Consider the following 18,840-nt stretch of genomic DNA (forward strand, 5'->3'; position numbering starts at 1 on the left):
GTATTCCTGAGCCAGCTGGCTCAGGAATTCTTGGAATTGAAGTCCACGAGTCATAAAAGAGCCAAGGTTGATTACCCCTGCAATAGATGAAAGGGAAGGAAAGGAGAAAAAAAGGGGAAGGAAAAGTGGACAAATATAAATGGGGGGGGGGGTTGGTTGAAAAGGTGAATCAGACACTATTCTAGGTTTACAAATGAAAAGAAGAAAAATAGTATAGGTACTAAGAAGTCAGGGAGCTCTAGATGCATTGTGGAACCTGTGGCCCTCCTTTACACTGATAATCACCTGTCAATGAGTTTTCAAAGTAAGCACTTGCAGTATGGTGTTTTATACTCTAATCTGCATTGATGTATAGAAATTAGGAAGCCACAAATGAACCACTTAGTTTCTGGATAAACTTCAAAAGAATTCTTATGAAATAAGGAGTATAATAAGGTGAAATTTAACATTAGTGTCCAAAGTTTAAGAGGTCTTTATTCCATACAAGAAAAATCTTATAAAATGATGTATACATGGCACCTTCGACATCTGTGGAACTATCAAAAATCTGTAAGCAAATTTCAAGTTCATATTGAAAACGTGGAAAAGAGGATGGGACCTTGAATTGGGAAGTGGCCAAAAGCAGTTTTTACCAATTTGATGCTGTCCAGATACACTGTACAATCTCCCAGCCTCCATGGCCTGCCTTTAAAGTTGTCTTCATACACCTTCTACAGCCTGTTGGCATCCTAAGAGGGACTCTAGGACAACTTGGTGCAGCCAGCTCACTGCAACCAGCTGACCTCTGCCAATGCACAGCCGCCAAATTGCTGCAAGACAGTTCCACATGGCCAACTCGGTATGGGGACAATTTGCCGCAGGCAAGCAGAGGGAAAGCTGGGCAGGCGAGCAAGCGATAGGATGGGCAGAGGGTAGGGAGGCGGTGGCAGCCAGGTACTTCCCATTTTTCACACACTGATCTACACATTCACACACACTGATAATCTGAAAGCCATAAAATCATTGAGGCAATCTAAAAACCAAATTAGCAGTTCACTTCCACATCACACTTGTGTTTCAGGAAACTGTACTCTTCAGGTAATATTCCAGCATGATCAAATTAGAACCTAGACTAAGTTCCTTGATTGCATGCTCTAATACTAATAATTTTGCAAATGGTTAAAAAAAGAAAGGCTAATTTAGGCACTATGCATGAGGTATGAATGACTGCAGTTCATTACCCTAGCCACAGTTGTGAAGAATCTTACTCCAAGTTAATATATTGCGAGTGAGGGCAACTGCACGACTTGTAAAGGATAAGAAGGATGTCTTTTGCAACATCTAAATTTTGGAGGGAGTCTGAAATTGTGTAATCTGGTACTGTACTGGACAGACTTTCCCACGCCACAGCTCAGAAGAAGAGTCTTAATCATGGGTACCACCTGGAATGAAATGAAGACTTTACCAGCTGTTCACAGTACATTCCAGGACATCTTCTGCAAAACCAGCTGTTCAGAAATAATAGAAAAGCAATTGTTCTTTTAATATAGGTATCCTTAACAAGACGGTGATTTAACAGAATAATAGAGACAACATACTACTGTAGAGTTACAAAGAAAGACTTTATATAATCATGTGTAGCATTTCAATCTTTTATTCAATATGAAGCAAGTAATACGCATTAAAATATTTTAATAAAAATGCCTATACTAAATATTCTAATTAGAGATTCTTGTAAAGATAAATATTGCATTCCAATGCTAATATTGTGGCTATCTTGAATTTTTCTTTTCCTTTTTATGCAAAAGTAGTTTTGTTGATGCAGTATCAACATTAGAATAGGAAAACATGAAAAGAAGAGCAGCCAGACTGACTGAGAGGCCAGAATATCTCTGCTGTGAAGAAAGGCTACAGTGTTTATTAGGTTGTTTTAGATTAGAAAGGGCAATTTAGAATTTTAAATTATACCCTTAGTTTTATCAGTTATAATTATTTATCTGACTGATAGAACTAGGAGTATAGATGGAATGCTTTTTTCCACTGGCACTTTTAAAATCGTAGAAGGCATTTCTATAGAATGAATTGTCAACCACCAATCTAAGCACTTTTAAACTTAAGTAGACAACTTAATGGAGGAAAAGAATATTAGCAATATCTAATCACAAAGGCTACCTGTTTCCTGAAGTGGCAGACAATATTCCTCTCAGTGGCAGCTGTCAGGACCTCAAGCAGAGGGAAATTATAATTCTGAAGTCCCACCTATAGGTTTCAGACTAGACCAGTGATGGCAAACCTTTCAGAGATTGAGTGCCCAAAAACTGACCCCGCCCCTGCTCCACCACCCCGCCCTTCGCTCTGCCCCCCCCCAACCTCTGTCCTGCCTGCCCACAGGACCACTCACCGCCTCCAGGGCCCATCACAGATCGCCCAGGCAGCCCAGCAGCGCTATGGCGGCCACACCCTCTGCCCGTGCCCTGCAGCATCAACTGCATGATGGGGTGTGAGGGCAGAGTCTTGTCTATGCTGCCTGGCTGCCATGTCCTTAACTGCGCTGCTCCATGTGGGCCATGCTTGGGGCTGACTCTCCTACAGGGGGGCTGCTGGAGAGGAGGGGGGTGCGGGGGGAGGCAAGGCTGGGGCAATGCCACGTGTGCCCACAGAGAAGGCTTCGAGTGCCATCTCTGGCACCCGTGCCATAGGTTCGCCACCACTGGACTAGACCATTATAGAGAAGAGAATATTGGACTAGTAGATGGACCTATAGTCTAATTATCCAGCAGGGCTATATCTGCATTAATAATATCTCATTCTCATATCTCTAATATAACAGTTTAATGCTCACAATACCACCAAAATACATTTTGTCTCTCGCAAATACAGGTCTGGAACCCCTACAGTTAAGAGAGTTCACAGAAGAATGACAGATCTATGGGAATTCTGGAATAATAGCATCACAACAATTGTTAAATGGTGATGCTACTTTATTTAGTAGGAATAAACATTGTGGAAAGTTATATAATGAACTAGGCTGAAAACAGGCTTCCTTTGGCCTTTGAATTATCCTCAAGAAAGATAAATAAAAGCATCAAAGTTATGAACAAGAAACAGCACAAGGATGCCATCACATGTTTAACTTTATATAATATCTTTCCAAAATGCTCACAATAATAAGGTGCTAGGAAACTATTTTCCCATTTAGCATAGCCACCATGAGTTTATTTGTGTTCATGTTAACTATCAATTACAAACCAGGCCAAGATCCCAGATCAACAGAATTTGGCACCTGTTAAGACCCACAGCATTCATGGGACTTCAGAGCTTCCAGGGACTGCTTCACTTTTCTCTCACAAGTATGTCCCCACTGAGAGCGCTGAACATTAATTGCCTTTTTTATATGTTATTGTCAGTAGTAATACATAGGAAACAAAAGCTACATATCTTCCATAAGACCCAATATGTTAATTAAAATGGTGGCACTGTATCAATCAATGCTTCAAAAATAACACCATACAGTCATTATGTGATAAATACGTTGTGCCAAGTTATATAATTTGAATTTCTTTACTTTTGCATCCACAACCTCTCCACCCTACTCTCTTTTCCCTGTCTCGTTGCTTTTTTTTTCCTTCTGGCACTTATTCGTGTCTTAAGTAAACAACTGCCTTCCCACATGTTGTCTGAGCCAAAATAAGCTGCCCCTCCAGATGTGAACATCCAAACACAAATATGCTTCCCAACCCTTCTCTTCTCATAATCCTCTTCTTCTGTAATATGAGACGAGTTCAAGAGAAATTGGGTACTGCTCTGGATACTGTACTGGAAATGCTTGTTTTCACACTCTGGCACAGAGAAAACCACTGCTCTTTTTCTTTTTCCCTTTCTTCCTTTTTAGAAACCTTACTCTTGGCAACGTTAGTTTTTCTAACTCATTCCCAGAAATCTCTTGGGGGCATTATACCCAGAAAGGAGTAATTACTGCACTACCTTGGCATTAGCCACAATGGCAACTTTGTTAGGGCTAGTCTACCGAGACAGCCAGGTTCAAACACCTGCTCCAGCTGCATTTATTTGATAAGCTTCATGGTTTGTTAACATAAACTGATCCAACTGACCTGAAAGAGGGTGAAAAAGGAGAAGAGATGAAAGTGCTGAAAAATTCAAAGGCCTGATGGTTCTTCATAACAACTGCATACTTTTTCCATATTAACTGTAAGTCCCCTATTGCTAGGTTTTTGTATTTCATGTGAAATGCTTCAAAGGCTTAGTTTTCTCCCTGCAGCTATGCAAGAAGATGTGGAAGTCTTGGATCAACCAAGAACATCAGTAAAGGATCTGTTATAGTTGGGCAGCATAAGAGCTCTCTGAAAAGGACAGAGTGGCTACACATGTTTGTTGGTATAGTAGCATGTATTGAAAAGCTGAGTTCATGATGCAGATCATTTATACCAGCAAGAGGGAAATGCAAGTGAGGGCTGAGATCAACTTAAAGCATAAAAAAAAAAAAAATTAAAAAAAAAGTGGGGGAGAGATGGAAATCTCTATTTGGTTCTTATGCCATAAAGAGTGCTTGTTTTGTACAGTAGAAAGGAAATGAAATAATGCTTCCACCCACTCTGCAACACAGATAACACACACAAGAGCCTGTCTTGCTCCCATAATCAGTGGCAATTAAACCGAAATATCATCCAGTTTCTATAATGCTTACAGCTAAATGGCCATTTGTGAGGAAAAGGTTGAGAGACAGTATTTTCTAGTATTCTCTTGGACAATTTATTTAATTCACTTGTTATATTTAGCAATACTATAAGTGATTTCAAATGCTTGTTAGACAGATAGAAGCTGTTATTCATCTCCTCAAGCTGCGTCTCTGTGATTAGAACACAGAAACAGAAACACACTAGTTTTCAACTTGTACATTTTGTATATAAAATGTCCTATCTTTTAAATCATATAAGAGTATTTAACTCTGGAATAGAAAAGGTTGCTAGAAAGATATCTCTTTGTGTGGTATGTGTGCTTGGGATAAAAGAACACTACTGTGTAATTCATAAGCTCCATATTCTCCAATTTTTTGTACAACTTGAACAAATGAATATACACCAAATTCAATATTGTGGGTAGAAGACCTAAATTCTACACTTGCTTTACCTCACATACAATTAAAAGAGATAGTAATTTAAATGCACGTAAGCAATGTTAGTTGAAGCTAGAGAACACCCTAGGCCACATTGACTGATGACATCACTTTCCAACAATCAGAAGATTTGTATTTTTAGAATGATTCAGGGGTGGTGTTGGAACCACATAAACTTTGGTGCCCTAGGTCAATGCCTACTTTGTCTGTGCCTACAGCCAGATCTATATATAAGATACTTATGATTAATACTCAGGACAAACATTGTATTCATAGATGTAGGAGATGAACAGGCTGAGCCCAAAGGAGGAATCAAACCCTTCATCAGTCATGAGTTCCTACATGCCCACAAGAGATTTAAGTCCAGCCTACCTTGAATGCCTGTCTTATCTCCTGCTAATTTCCCTTGACCGTTAGTAGCTCAGATTCTTGCAGAGAGCTTAAGCTTGCAATAAATTTTTATAGACATTTGCATACTCAGATTCTCCTGATTTCACCGGCACTTGACATTTAATCATAGGCCACATTTACCTTCTGGAGAGTCCAGGCTTGCTATTTATAAATTCACATGTTGTTTATTGACTCAATCAGTAAACATAAATTCATCAGATTATTTAAAACCCACAAAAACATACCTACCATTACATTTAAATATGATGCTTGGCTTCTCCTTCCCAGATAAACCAATTCCACAACTGCAAACTTTGGCTTTGGGTTTTTGGCTTGTTAGAACTTGGCTTTTTTTTTTTTGTGGGGTAATGGTTGTATTTTGTTTTCTTCCTCCTAATGAGCTCCTGGTCACTGAAATTTCTTCCACTCATCAGAGAAGCCACAGAGGAACACTCAGATATTATTCACTGCTACATTTCTTTGCAAATAAAAACCTAGGATTCTTCAGAATTCAAGCTATTTTGTTTTGTACAAGAACAGCCAGAGTATGCTAAGTCTATGGGAACTGTGTAGGGGGAATGCAAATCCAAACTGTGTGAGATTGCCTACACTTCATCATTTACTGTTAAAATTTTCATTTTGATGCAGTTTTTTTCCCCCACCAGCATTAATATATCAGAATCTGCAGCAAGCACAATTAGACTTCATGTAGGATGTTTGCAAAAATGGATGGTTAGCAGTAAATCTTTTTATCCATGTTTTATTTATCCCCATTGGTAAATGAGCTCAATTGTATCTTTGCTACCTCCCATTCATCTCTATCTTTTCTTTTACTAATACTGTGCTGTATATTTGTATTTATAATTATATTTTGATAATTACACAAGCATTGGAAGACTTAATATACATGTAATGATAGATATGAGTGTATGCTTGTAGTCTACCATGTTTTAATCTCCTGCATTTCATAACTTGCTTTTTAAATGTTCAAAATAAGCCTTGAGGAAAGAGAAGCTCTTCTCACTTCTTGCTTGTTTTTGCTAATGATTTGCTTGTTGTGGGAAAATTGCAATATAGTAGAACACATTGTACTAAATATGCAAAAAGTCCCGGGTTCATTCCTTGCCATCCCCAAAAAGAGTTTTAAAATATCTCTGCCTCATATCCTGGAAAGCCATTACTAACTGGTCTTCATGGTACTGAATCAGTTGGACTAAAGATCATGTGTATTATAAGGCAACTTGGATGATTTATTTCTGTTCAGATATCCATTAAATAGTGGCAGCATGTGATCTGTGAAGCTTTCTTATATCTTACTTTGGAAGAAAATCAAGCAATAACTTGAAGCAGGAAAACTAGAGCAATATGGATAGCAATGGGGCCACCAAATATCATACCCAAGTAGTTTTCTATTAACTTGGCATGACAACTAAGTCCTTTGAGCATAGAGCAGAAAGCAAGATGTCAAGAGTCCATCCTTTCATTAGCAATGGCAGTGGTACCGGTAGAGAAGATTTGTGGGGGGAGATATGTGGGTGGGAAGGGCATATGTGTTCCTGAGCATTGGGGATCAAGTGTAACTGAATGGCTAAGATCATATCTCTTTCACTGAATGACTAGATTCACGGCACTATTTATGTATTTAACTTTGCTAGATTTATAGACCACCTTTCCTCCAAGAATTTGAAGAGCCTACTTAACACTATCTTCCCAATTTTTACCACAACAAAACTCCCATGTGATAAGATTGGGCTGAGAGACAAAGGCTCTAAGTCTAAGCAATTAATGATGGTTTTCTTTGGTTCTGTTAGCCTATAAAACTATAATGGTATGTGAAAATGACTTTGGATAACAGGAGGAAGACCAAAGACTAAGACCAAAGACTATTAACTGTCATATAAAATGTATCTCAGTCTACAGAAACAGAAGGGGCATGGGAAACTTTCAGAAGGGACCCTCCCTAGTTTTCCATAAGTAAAAAGTAAAGGAGGGGAGAAATATTTTTAAACTCTATCACTATAATCTTACAATAAAGATAGTGTCATTATTCATAGTTGTGCTTCTTGTCTGACTACTTTGAAGGACTAATAAAAGTAGACCAGACCAAAAAAACAATGCCATACATGTCTAAAGGTATCTTTATTGGAACAGCTATGGGAACAGAATCTTGCAAGTCTGATTGTGGTTCCCCCTCCCTCACTTTGTGTTAATTAGGGAAGGGCCTGGGACATTTTCTGAAATTAGTACCTTGGAATGGACTCGGGACCTGCTTATGTGATTATTGTCTTGAAAGTGACTCTTCCTTCTATCCTTCAAGGCCATTCCCCATTCCCTCTATAAAATCACGTAAGGAGGCTAAGGCAAAAGCAAAATAACTCCCCCCCCCAAAAAAAAATAAATCCAAAAATTATGATCCAGTTAAACCACTGTTCCAAAAATCATTCCATTCACTTATCCACCCCTTTCTTTTTAAGCCAGGGATACATAACCTCTGAATCCCATGTGGTCCTCATCAGTCTTGTATTTGACTTCATTTCTTTGTCATGGCCAGACATTTTTTCTTCTGTGTTCTCTTGTACTTCTCTAAAAGGTGGAGCATGACCCCACACAAATTGCGCTCCCTGCCTTTAAGTCATTGTTGACTAGTTTTTTACTTCCTTTCCTAGTTCCCCTTCCATGCTCCCAGCTGCTTTTCTCCTTATCTCCTTTATTAGACCTCCTGCTTTGCCCAATAGTTATGCTCAAGGTAGGCTTCTTTATTCAAGGTTGTTTTTAAATATATGTTTTTAAAAAGTTACATTCTTTTCCTGGCAAAGCATTTTCTGCATAACTGATTTTAAAAGTGTACTGCATTGTAATTTTCCAGCCTAGCAAGAAGTAGAAAAAAATATTCTTGTGATTTGAAGCAAAGTAAAAAGGTTTAGGTAATGGATGACTGGTGTCTATTCACTATCTTTTACATTTCCAGTTTTCCTCTTCTGTTGTTTGAAACCAAAATGCTAGAAAAGAAGCCATTCAGAAATCTGCCTCTAGCATTCTTCTCAGATAATGGAAGTTAAGTAATTTTAGACATCATGGCCCATATCTTTGAACAGTGGATGAAGTTGTTGTAATACCTATTGCTGTTAGGCATTAACTGTACCCCTTTCCCTCACCTTCCTAATTCCATCCAGCAATCTGTATTGTTGCATTATTGTACAGCTGTGTTTTGGGAAGTGCTATAAGACACAAAACAGAAAGACTAATTTATTTCAAAGACAGAAATAACACAGTTGTTTGGCAAATCAAATCCTCAAATATGGGAAAAAACAGATGCAGTGTTGTTACAGGCCATTGGATAAGCATTGACCTGAACACAAATCTGAATGATGAAAATAATTCCTGATCTTACATTGGCTTCTTTGCTGATTTTTAAAACTACGGTATATATAACGGAAACTAAAATTTGTCTCACATTGAATTGGAGTATGATTTAAGTGTTTAGTACTGTATAAGCTATTGAGAGAAAATTCAAAAGCTATACTCCTTGGAATATGAACAATCAAACCTAGGAGGGAAACTGCAGTTCTTTGGTAGTTGCCCTGGATCATACAAAGAAACAATCAAAAAGTTCCCTAGATATGGAGGCATTTTTAGTGTTTTCTCTGTTAACGTTCCTCTGTTTTTGCTTCTATATTCTGCTGTTTTCCAGTTGTCTTTTTCAACTGTGACATGAAATGAGGGACACAGAAGATGATAAAAGGCTGAAATTGTGTACTACATATGATACATTAGACCAGTGGTTCTCAACCTGTGGGTCGGGACCCCATTTGGGGTCGAACAACCATTTCACGGAGGTCACCAAGCAACGCAGTCCGCCATTTTTTCCCCCTTTTCCTTAGCTGTGCTACTCCCTTTTATTCTATTGGCTTTTGAAAGCCAATAGAATAGACTCTCTTGAATAGAGTCTAATTCTATTGGCTTTCAAAAGCCAATAGGAATTGTCCAGGCTGTCTCTGCCCTGCTGAGCCCGCCAAAAGTCCCATTCTGCAAACGGTGCTGCACCAGTTGAGTAGTCCTCGACTTACAACCGGTTGAGTAGTCCTCGACTTACGACCGGTTGGGGGTCGCAGCATTAAAAAGGTTGAGAACCACTGCATTAGACACGTTATTTAACTATATAAATAGCTTTATTAGAAATGTAATCATTTTCATTAAAAAAGAGTTTAGATTATTTTTTTCTGGAATAGCTCTGCAAGGGTGGCAGAGGTTTTTCTGCAAGGACAAAGCCTGAAAGTTAGACATTTCATCTCAACTGGATAATATGGTTTTCTATTACAAAGGAAATTATTCTATCTTGCTTACTTTTCCCAGAGAAAAGTGAACAGAGAATTTCAAAATAGTTTATTAGGAAGACATTATGCTTGATTGTCAGTGAAAAGTTTAACATATAACAGAAAGACTCTCCTTAAACAAGCACTTAACAGAACCTATTTAATTAGGCTTGTCAACCATTCAGAAAGACTCAGCTCAGAAATCCAGTGGTTTATCGGTAACAGTCAGTCCTCTCAAAGCTGCCTTTCAGAACACTACCTGCTTTGTGTTGGGTAAATTGGTTTCAAGAAAAAACTCAACATTAATTAAAACCACATGATGATCTCCCCTGTAGCTCATGCTAGGTGACAGAGACCGGTGCAATCCAATTCGACCTAATGCTTTTTCTAAGGTATACCCATTGATATACTGTACTGCAGTTGATTTTCCTTCTACTATTTGCGTTTCATGTACAGAATGCCTTTCCTCTTCAGATTTAAAAAAAATGACACATAGTGCATTCCATAAACAAAATAAAACACAAAAAAATAAAGACAATTATTGGATTAGCACAACAGCTTACTGTCCCTATAATCTAAATAAAATGACTCTTTAAGAAGAAGAATATGGCATAGACAGGCCTTGCTTTGGGATTGCGTGATGTTATTTTCTTATTCCAATTTTAAAACTTACATGTTTCAAAAGGAACAAAACAAATGTTTTAGACAATGTCTTAGTTTTTACTCAACTTTGTTTATTAAAGGAATGGCATTCATCAAATAAAATGGACTCCTGTCTCCCTTTTTTAGACGTCATTTTTGTAAATTCAGAAGCATTGTGAAACAATTTTTTTTTTTAAAAATGTAAAAATGATTTTATCACTTTTTCTGTAGTGTCTATAGGACACTACAGAAAGAAATCAAATTCATCTTATGCCTTTACCAAAGAGGGGGAGAAAGACAAAATATATTTCTTCAATTGTCCTCATAACTGGGTCAACAACCCTGTCTCTTAGCATATTCACAATTTCTTGCACACCAGAACTGCATAGCAAGCTTTTTTCTTGATTCAGTTTTAATCATCAGTAATTTAAACAAGGCTTGTTGAGTCAAGTCTTATAATCAGATGGGCATCTGGATCTCTTATAGTTTTATTAAATAAGATCGTGCTCCCTCTTTCTCATGACCCCCAATACTAACCTTTTGTAATTAGAGGATATAGAAAATGTGAATATTAGGGAATCATGAAAGTATTTGTGTAACATGTTTTAGTATAACATAGCAGTATTTCACAGTAATAACCTCATAATATTTAATTCTTCTATGACAATTTATGCAAACAATAATATGAAGAATATACGGGCTCGGTACATTAAAAAAAAGAACAACAATTGTGCAGCATGATTGCTTAAATTGCCTTATGAGATATTTCAGCAGCAAAACTAAGGGTCTTTGTTTTTAATTCAGAGGTCAAGCTTTCTTGGGCTATTTCCTTCAAGATGACCCTCATTAAATTATAGGATTGAAAGTTTAATCCATCTAACACTCCATAAGAGCGAACAGGCCAAAGAGTGCCATAAAAAAATGTTTATTCAGGCTCAAAGGACTGGCTCCAGATTCTTTGGACCCCTTTACTTAGGCAGGGTGCAATCAAGAAAACAATAAGCAGACACAGGGATGGGAGAGGGAACAAGATAAAACAAGGGGTGCATGATGGGCCAAACAGGAAGGAGAAGCTACATAGTGAAAGAGAGACAGCAAGAGAAGCACAATGGGGGTTGTCAGCAAAAAACAAAGAGGTCAGGAGGGTGAAGGATATGGGCACTGTGCCTAGAATTAAGCTTAACTGGCTTAGATTAAACCATCCATTCATTCCTGTAAACAAATATTTTCTCTGGCAAATTTCTTTTGATAATATAAAAATGCACCAACACCAGTGGTGAGATTCAAATATGTGAACAACCGGTACTCTGTGTGGATGCTGCTTCAGGAAGTCCATTCTGGGCCCGGGCAACAAAAAATTAGCTACCGGTTCTGTCGAAGTGGTGCAAACTGGCTGAATCCCATCACTGACCAACACACAATGCAAATAGGCACCTCAGAGGTTATTGAAACTGGTTGTTCTTTGTATAGTGTTCAGTGGAAGTTTTGAGATGACCATTCCTTTGTTTCTGAACAATATTAAAAAAAACTATTGAAAAAACCCAGGCTGACAAATCTTTGTGATTATAATATATCCACTTATTACTGGATATAGATACCGTATATGCCGGCGTATAAGGCGACCCGGCGTATAAGACAACCCCCGTCTTCGGCGCCGAGTTGCATGCCTAGAAAGTCGTCTTATACGCCAGAAACTACCAGTATTTCCGGCGTATAAGACGACTCGGTGTATAAGACGACCCCCAACTTCGGCGCCGATTTTAACGCTTGCGAAAGTCGTCTTATACGCCGGAATATACGGTATGTGAGAGGTCTTAAGTGCTTTCTCTGTTCTATATACATCATTCATTATCAGCTCCCTGCCTCTCCATGCAGTGGTTTCTCAACCTTGGCAATTTTAGGATGCATGGATTTCAACTTTAAGGAAATTCTGGGAGTTGAAGGTTCTGCACAGTCTGAGCAGAAACATCTTCCAGCTTTAGCAAGGGAATAGCATAGAACAGAAAATTCTTTATCGGCTAAATGTGATTGGACACACAAGGAATTTGTCTTCGTAAGCTCTCAGTGTACATACATACAACAAAATAATATAACCATAAGATACCAACAGAAGAAGGTAGTAGGAAAGAGGAGAAGGATAATAGTAATGCAGCCTTACTACTTGGGTAAATATCCTTAGACATAAGACAGTACTGTGGGAATTAGGACTGAGTGGTGCATCAGCACTGCTCACCTTCTGGCACTGTTTGCTGAAGTTTTTGTCAGAGCAGAGCAAAGCCAGGCAAGGCAACGTGCTCCTAGGAACAAAGGGGTTACACTGCTTCATCAAGCAAGTGCTTGAGTTTTCATTGAAACATTTGAAGATTTGCCCAGCCACATTATTCCTTAGTTGAATTTCATTTTTATTGTTAACAGTAATCTCTGAGACCCCAAATATATATGACAGTGAGCCTCTACTTTAATGGAAATGGAGTATAATTGATAATGCTATAGTGAGATTCTCTACTTCTTCTCAACACAATACTTTTCTCAGTTATTTTCACCACCTCACCTTCTGTCTCCCATTCTTGTTCTCTGCCACACACACATATTTCTAATTTAAAAAGGCAGATAAATGTCCTAACCTAACGTATACAATAATTCAGGTCCTAGTAACAAGCTGTATATATTTATAGTAATGTGTAGACCTAACACACCCTTCCTTTTCACATTTCTCCTGATGGTATTTATCATCTAGATACTCAGTTGGCAAAACTATATTTGAGTTCACCTCTTCTGGATAGCAAAAAATGCAATTTAACCTTTGGCCAATTTTTAAAATTACCAGTTAGGATCAATTTATTCAAATTTTCCAGAACTGAAGCCTTTGAAAAGGTATGGCAAATGGGGGAAAAAAACTTCCAAGAATGAGGACTATTAAATTTGAATGCTTCCAGAAAAGAAATACTAGGATGATAATAGGGCTGTAACAAATATACTAAAGTGGATTGTGGAATATGTTCATGGGAGCATAAAAAAAAAAGATAACCATCCCCCAACATTTGGAAACAATAGTGTTATTGTTAGATTATTTATTTAACTGAACTATATATTTAGCTAAAGAAACAAATCATAGATTACCAAAACAGTAATATATGCAGTTAACATCAGAGCAGTTTTTCTTTTCTGCTTGAATGGATGCTACATAATTAGAGAGGGGATTGTCGGCAGTTGATGGAAGGTTTATTTGTATCTCTAATTGTGTATGTATGGAGAAGGGGGAGTATGCTGTGGGGAGACAGTTGGGGAAAAAAAACTATGACAAAAGGAAACTTGTACTTCCTGCCTGCATTTTATTTAATAGTCAGAGCTATTCTGGATCCCTCTCAAGCTTTTTTCTTTGTTGGCTTTTGCCTTGCATGTAGCAAGAAATGCCTCAGCAACAAAATTAATTACCAAGTGTCCAGAGGTTCACTACATGTCCCTACAGGGGTTGCTGCACTCAACAGTCTGACTGTAACTAGTAATATTTTTTCCTCATATCTCTTCTTGGATTATAAGAGCAGTCTCGTAAATCCTTATGCATTACCTGGAAAAATCCACTTCAGTGTAATCCACTTTAATGCAATAAACACAACCACATTATTAATAGTTAACATCATCAGTTAAGCATGATCACAATCGACTAACTTCCTAAGTCTGACATAGCAAAACATATTTATTTAGTGAACATTTTACAATGGTGCAGACTTATGCAAATTCCCATTATTCAATGAAAGTAAATTTCACCATAGCAGGAGAATATCCAATTCATAGCAGGAGAATATCCAATTCACATAAATTGTACGACATATCCAGATCAGGCTTGTCAGATGCTATATTTTTTCTATCCTGCTCTATAGAGTAGAGAGTTGGTCTCTGACAGAAGGCCACCTGAAGAGACTAGAAGCATTTGAAATATGGATTTGCAGGCAGCTGGGTTGACAAGATCAGAAATGAGGAGGTGATAAGCCGCCTGGGAAAGCCAAGGGAAAGCCTCAAAACAATTAAAAAACGAAAATTAGAGTATTTCGGACATGTGATGCGACACCCAGAAAAATATGGCATACTCCATTTAATCCTCCAGGGAAAGATTGAAGGCAAATGAGGTCCAGGCAGAAGAAGAACATTGTGGCTTCAAAATCTAAGGGGTTGGTTTGAACAAAACTCAGCAGCACTTTTTCGTGAGGCTGCTGATAAAAACAGGATTGCCAATATGATCGCCAATGTCCAATAATGGATATGGCACAAGAAGAAGAAGATCCAGATTATTCCAGCATTGTTTAATGTTCAGCCCAATATTTGTGTCTACTCTCCACTTTTTGTTTTGAGACATACAATCAGATTCCTCTATGATTCCTGCAGTCATTCATATGTAAGGACATTTCATGATTATATTTTTATATCCTGTAAACACAACACAGTTTCCAGAGCTCACGACAATTTACAATAAGATAAACAAGTAAATTAAAGAATACAAAGTACAGAATCATACTTTTAAATTAACTAAAAGCAATCCTGTCAGCATTAGCACCCTGGTTCCCTCTGAAATGAAAAGTGATTTCCTGAAGGCTGGGAAGTTAGGGGTTTCCCCCTACCTGAGAAAGCAAGAAAACTTTTCTGGAATGTGGGGGCAGCCATAAAGGATCTTCACCAAATTGCAATGGCTTCATGTGGGGTGTCCTTTGGCATCCCTCCTTCCACTACTTAAAGAATGGGAACAATGGATAAAAGTTTCCTCAGAGAGATTCTCCTGAAATTACCGAGTTCAGCCAAGTAGGGCTTTGTAGGTGATAACCAGCTCCTTGAATTGGATCCCAAAGTAAAGTGATAACCAGGACAGTGATAGTAGCATCATTGTCACACCAATCCCTTATCACCAGTTAGCAGATGAACCACTGTATTTTAGACCAGCTAAAGCAGGGGTGTCAAACTCACAACGTCACGTGACATGTTGCGACGTATTGCAACTTTTTTTCCATTGCCGGCAATGGGGTGGGTGCGTCTGACTATGACGCATCTGGCCCGCGGGCCGGCAGTTTGACACCCCTGAGCTAAAGTATCTAAGTGTCTACAAAGATAGCCCCATTGTGATGGAACATGCATCTGCATCAGTAAAAAGGGAGGATATATCAACTCAGAACTTTCCAGGAAAAATAGCTGGATCACTGTGCAGTGCAAAGTTGGACAGCAGAGCGGGGGAAAGGTTCAGGGTAACCACACCCTAGAATCTCTCAGGATATATTTAGTAGCTTAGAAAGTTATAGCTTTAGTTTGGCAAGATTCTGTCCATTGGGTATAAGCAAATAAAAGATTAAACTTGATTGGATCTCACTGTCTTGTTCCTGGGCTTGGGTCTGACTTCCAGAGAAGGTGTTTCAATCATCTTACTACACGGAGATGCAAGCAGAAAAACAGATTGTGAAGTCAGTAAGAAGCAAACCACTAACTAGGTGTTTGGCTTTTGTGGAACAAGGTGAAGAGGTTTGTGGGTTGGTTTTATTTGTTCAGTTCCACAACTGCCCAATGACCAAGACCTGTCAGGTATAGAGGAGGGGGCACCTGTGGATAACCAGCAAGAAAAACGATCAATTGGTCAGTCTGGAGCACAATGAAAACAAGAATTGGTCAGCAAATATTTCCAGTTCAGCAGATAAACAGTGATAAGCTCATTAGGCTACAACAAAGATAGAAAACCCCCATTTCAATCTGACTTTATTTAACTTTGTATTAGCAAGAATTGGTTGTCTGAAAATAGCTTTATTCCCAATCTTATGTATATAGAAACAGAGATAAAGTGTTTTTGTTACAATAATACAAGAATTCAGAGAACAGAATTACCAATTCTCTCATATAACTATAGTTTTATTAACCAACAGGTCTATAGATATTGAAGAATGAGATATTAAGTTCTAGAGTAAATCCTTTAAACTGTCCTCCAGAATTATTGTTTTTTTGGGAAATTGGCTCTTCATAATTGCTACTTCTACCTTTCTAGGTTGGGTTCAGTTCCAATGTTTGGCTTATGCAATAAGTTATTCTTTTTTATGAATAGATTTCAAAAAAGGCTCTGTCTGCAGAAGCGTATTTCTGCTTATTTCAAATATGACAGTATTTAACTGTGTAATTGAGAACTTAAAATCTCTATGCCTATGCTCTATGATGAGCAGGCTTGTATTCACTTTTACTTAAAATGGTTTTCTTGCTCTGGAAACTAATTCTTCTGGAATTTATCTTCTCCTATATATATTTCTATATCTTTCCCCCAAAAATTCAACGTGAGCAACATCTCACCTATGTATGGCATAGGTCTGAACAATTTAGAAGGCAAAGATCCAAATGAACAATGGCAAGCAATCCAAGGTAACATCAAAGAAATTGCTGGAAAGTATGCGTCATGTCAAAAGCCAAAGAGAACAAACAAGTGGCTATTTGATGACCCCATCAAAATAGTTGATCAACGAAGAGCGGCCAAACCAAAGATAGTAAGGATGAAGTTAAAAAGCTAGATGCAATTTTCCAACATTTATCCTGAAGCCAGGAAAGACAAAAACAGGCAGTGGGAGAAGCAAGTCAATATCTGGAAGAAGCTAGCAGGAAGGGATATACTAAGGTCATGTTTGCCATTGTGGTGCAATGGTTAGAATGCAGTACTATAGGTTAATTCTGCTGCTGACTGCCAGCAGTTTGGCAGTTCAATTCTCACCAGCTCAAGACTTCCATCCTTCCGAAGTCAGTAAAATGAGGGCTCAGATTGTTGGGGGCAATATGCTGACTTTGTAAACCACTTAGAGATGCTTCAAAACACTGTGAAGCGGTATATAAGTCTAAGTGCTATTAATTTTGTGACTACAACGCCCATATTATATCTTTGTATTTATTTTTCCAACATCTCAAATGTTGTGCAAAGTCAGGTTAATCAAATGTCCAAGGAGATTTGCCATAGAAGTGATTTCCATATTCATAATCTCTATTCACTGGAGTCTATTTTGATCTCTCTTACAACCACTCTTTATCTTCTCCCAGATGCAGCCAATATATTTTCCACTTTTTTGGTTTAGGGTAATTTGCAATATAAATAATCATATTTTGAGATTCTCATTATAGAGCTATATTTTTAAAAGGCCATCCACATTTAATGTAGATGTTGACCTGCTCTTGATCATAAATATTTCTTGCCTGCTTAAGCATTCATCTGCAGGCTCACCTTGCTAAAAAAAACCAACCCCAACTTAATATACAGTTTACTAAATCAATCTGACTAGAAACCAATTATATGGGAGAGACAGGGTGACAAGAAGTTCAAAGTAAAAGAATCTTTAAACTGTTTTTGCCTCACTAATAATTACAATGAGGCACTTGAGAGGTAAGTTTCCTATGAACTTCCTCTGTCTTATTTCAGTCTTAAAAATATTGAGTTTAGCCAGTTAATACTGGTGAAATGTTATAGTGCAAAGCCTTGATCTTCCTCACATTTCATTTAGCATAAGTGCAGACAAAGACAACAAGGCTTCCTACCCTTTCTGGTAGCAAAACTCTCTCTCTCTCTCTCTCTTTGCTTTGTTTGTATTAACAGCTAAATTAGAAGCTGTTCTGATATAATATTTTCCTGGACTCATAAGCCTGACATTAACCTGCATTAATGTTATTTTTCAAGGAAACTGAACGGTATGTACAACTTTTAAACCGCAACATCACATCAGTTTATTGCTTTTAATACTACATTCCAAAGCAAGGAAAGCCAAGTCAGAAATCTAGCCGAATTAAACAGAATTTATTCCCATGTGTGCAAAAGGCCAGACACATATGGTCAGGCCTAGAGTGTGTTTTCTCCCTTGTATCGTAAGATTGGAACACTACTGGAACTGCTCTAATTGCTGTTGAAATCTGTCTCTCTTTGCTCTCCTCTTCTTTCTTTAAATGACAAATTGCTAGATATATTTTCTTATATTTTGCATAAAATTTTACTTCTGCATGAAACAAGACTGAATCTTCCATATTACAGGTAGTCTTTGACTTACAGCAGTTCATTTAGTGACCATTCAAAGTTACAATGGCACTGAAAAAAGTGACTTATGACTGTTTTTCACACTTACAACTGTTGCAGCATCCCCGTGGTCAGCGATCAAAATTCGGATGCTTGGCAACTGGCTCATATTTGTGACAGCTGCCGTGTCCAGAGGTCATGTGATCAGCTTTTGCAAACTTCTGACAAGAAGGGTCAATGGAGAAGCCAGATTCACTTAACAACTGTGCTACTAACTCAACAACTGCAATGATTCAGTTAACAACTAAGGCATAAAATGGGGCAAAACTCATTTAACAAATGTCTCACTTAGCAATATAAATTTTGGGCTCAGTTGT

General features: G+C 38.0%; 1 protein-coding gene and 1 long non-coding RNA gene across 10 annotated transcripts in view; one reads left to right on the plus strand and one right to left on the minus strand.

Moving 5' to 3' along the window:
- The window catches only part of RAD51B (RAD51 paralog B), a 289,276-nt gene that overhangs the window by 76,319 nt on the left and 194,117 nt on the right, over positions 1 to 18,840 (minus strand). The window lies entirely within an intron of this gene.
- Positions 2,853 to 18,840, plus strand: part of LOC120300613 — a 119,085-nt gene continuing 103,097 nt past the window's right edge. For 2 of the 3 annotated variants that reach the window (XR_005554700.1, XR_005554702.1), the window contains exon 1: positions 7,972 to 8,249. This is a non-coding gene — a long non-coding RNA (uncharacterized LOC120300613). Of the gene's footprint in view, positions 4,189 to 7,971; positions 8,250 to 18,840 lie in introns of those variants that run through there. The other variant, XR_005554703.1, reaches the window with a different exon arrangement.

This window comes from Crotalus tigris, unplaced genomic scaffold, assembly GCF_016545835.1.
Source record: "Crotalus tigris isolate CLP2741 ecotype Arizona unplaced genomic scaffold, ASM1654583v1 scf7180000024346.1432988, whole genome shotgun sequence".
Classification (NCBI taxonomy): domain Eukaryota; kingdom Metazoa; phylum Chordata; class Lepidosauria; order Squamata; family Viperidae; genus Crotalus; species Crotalus tigris.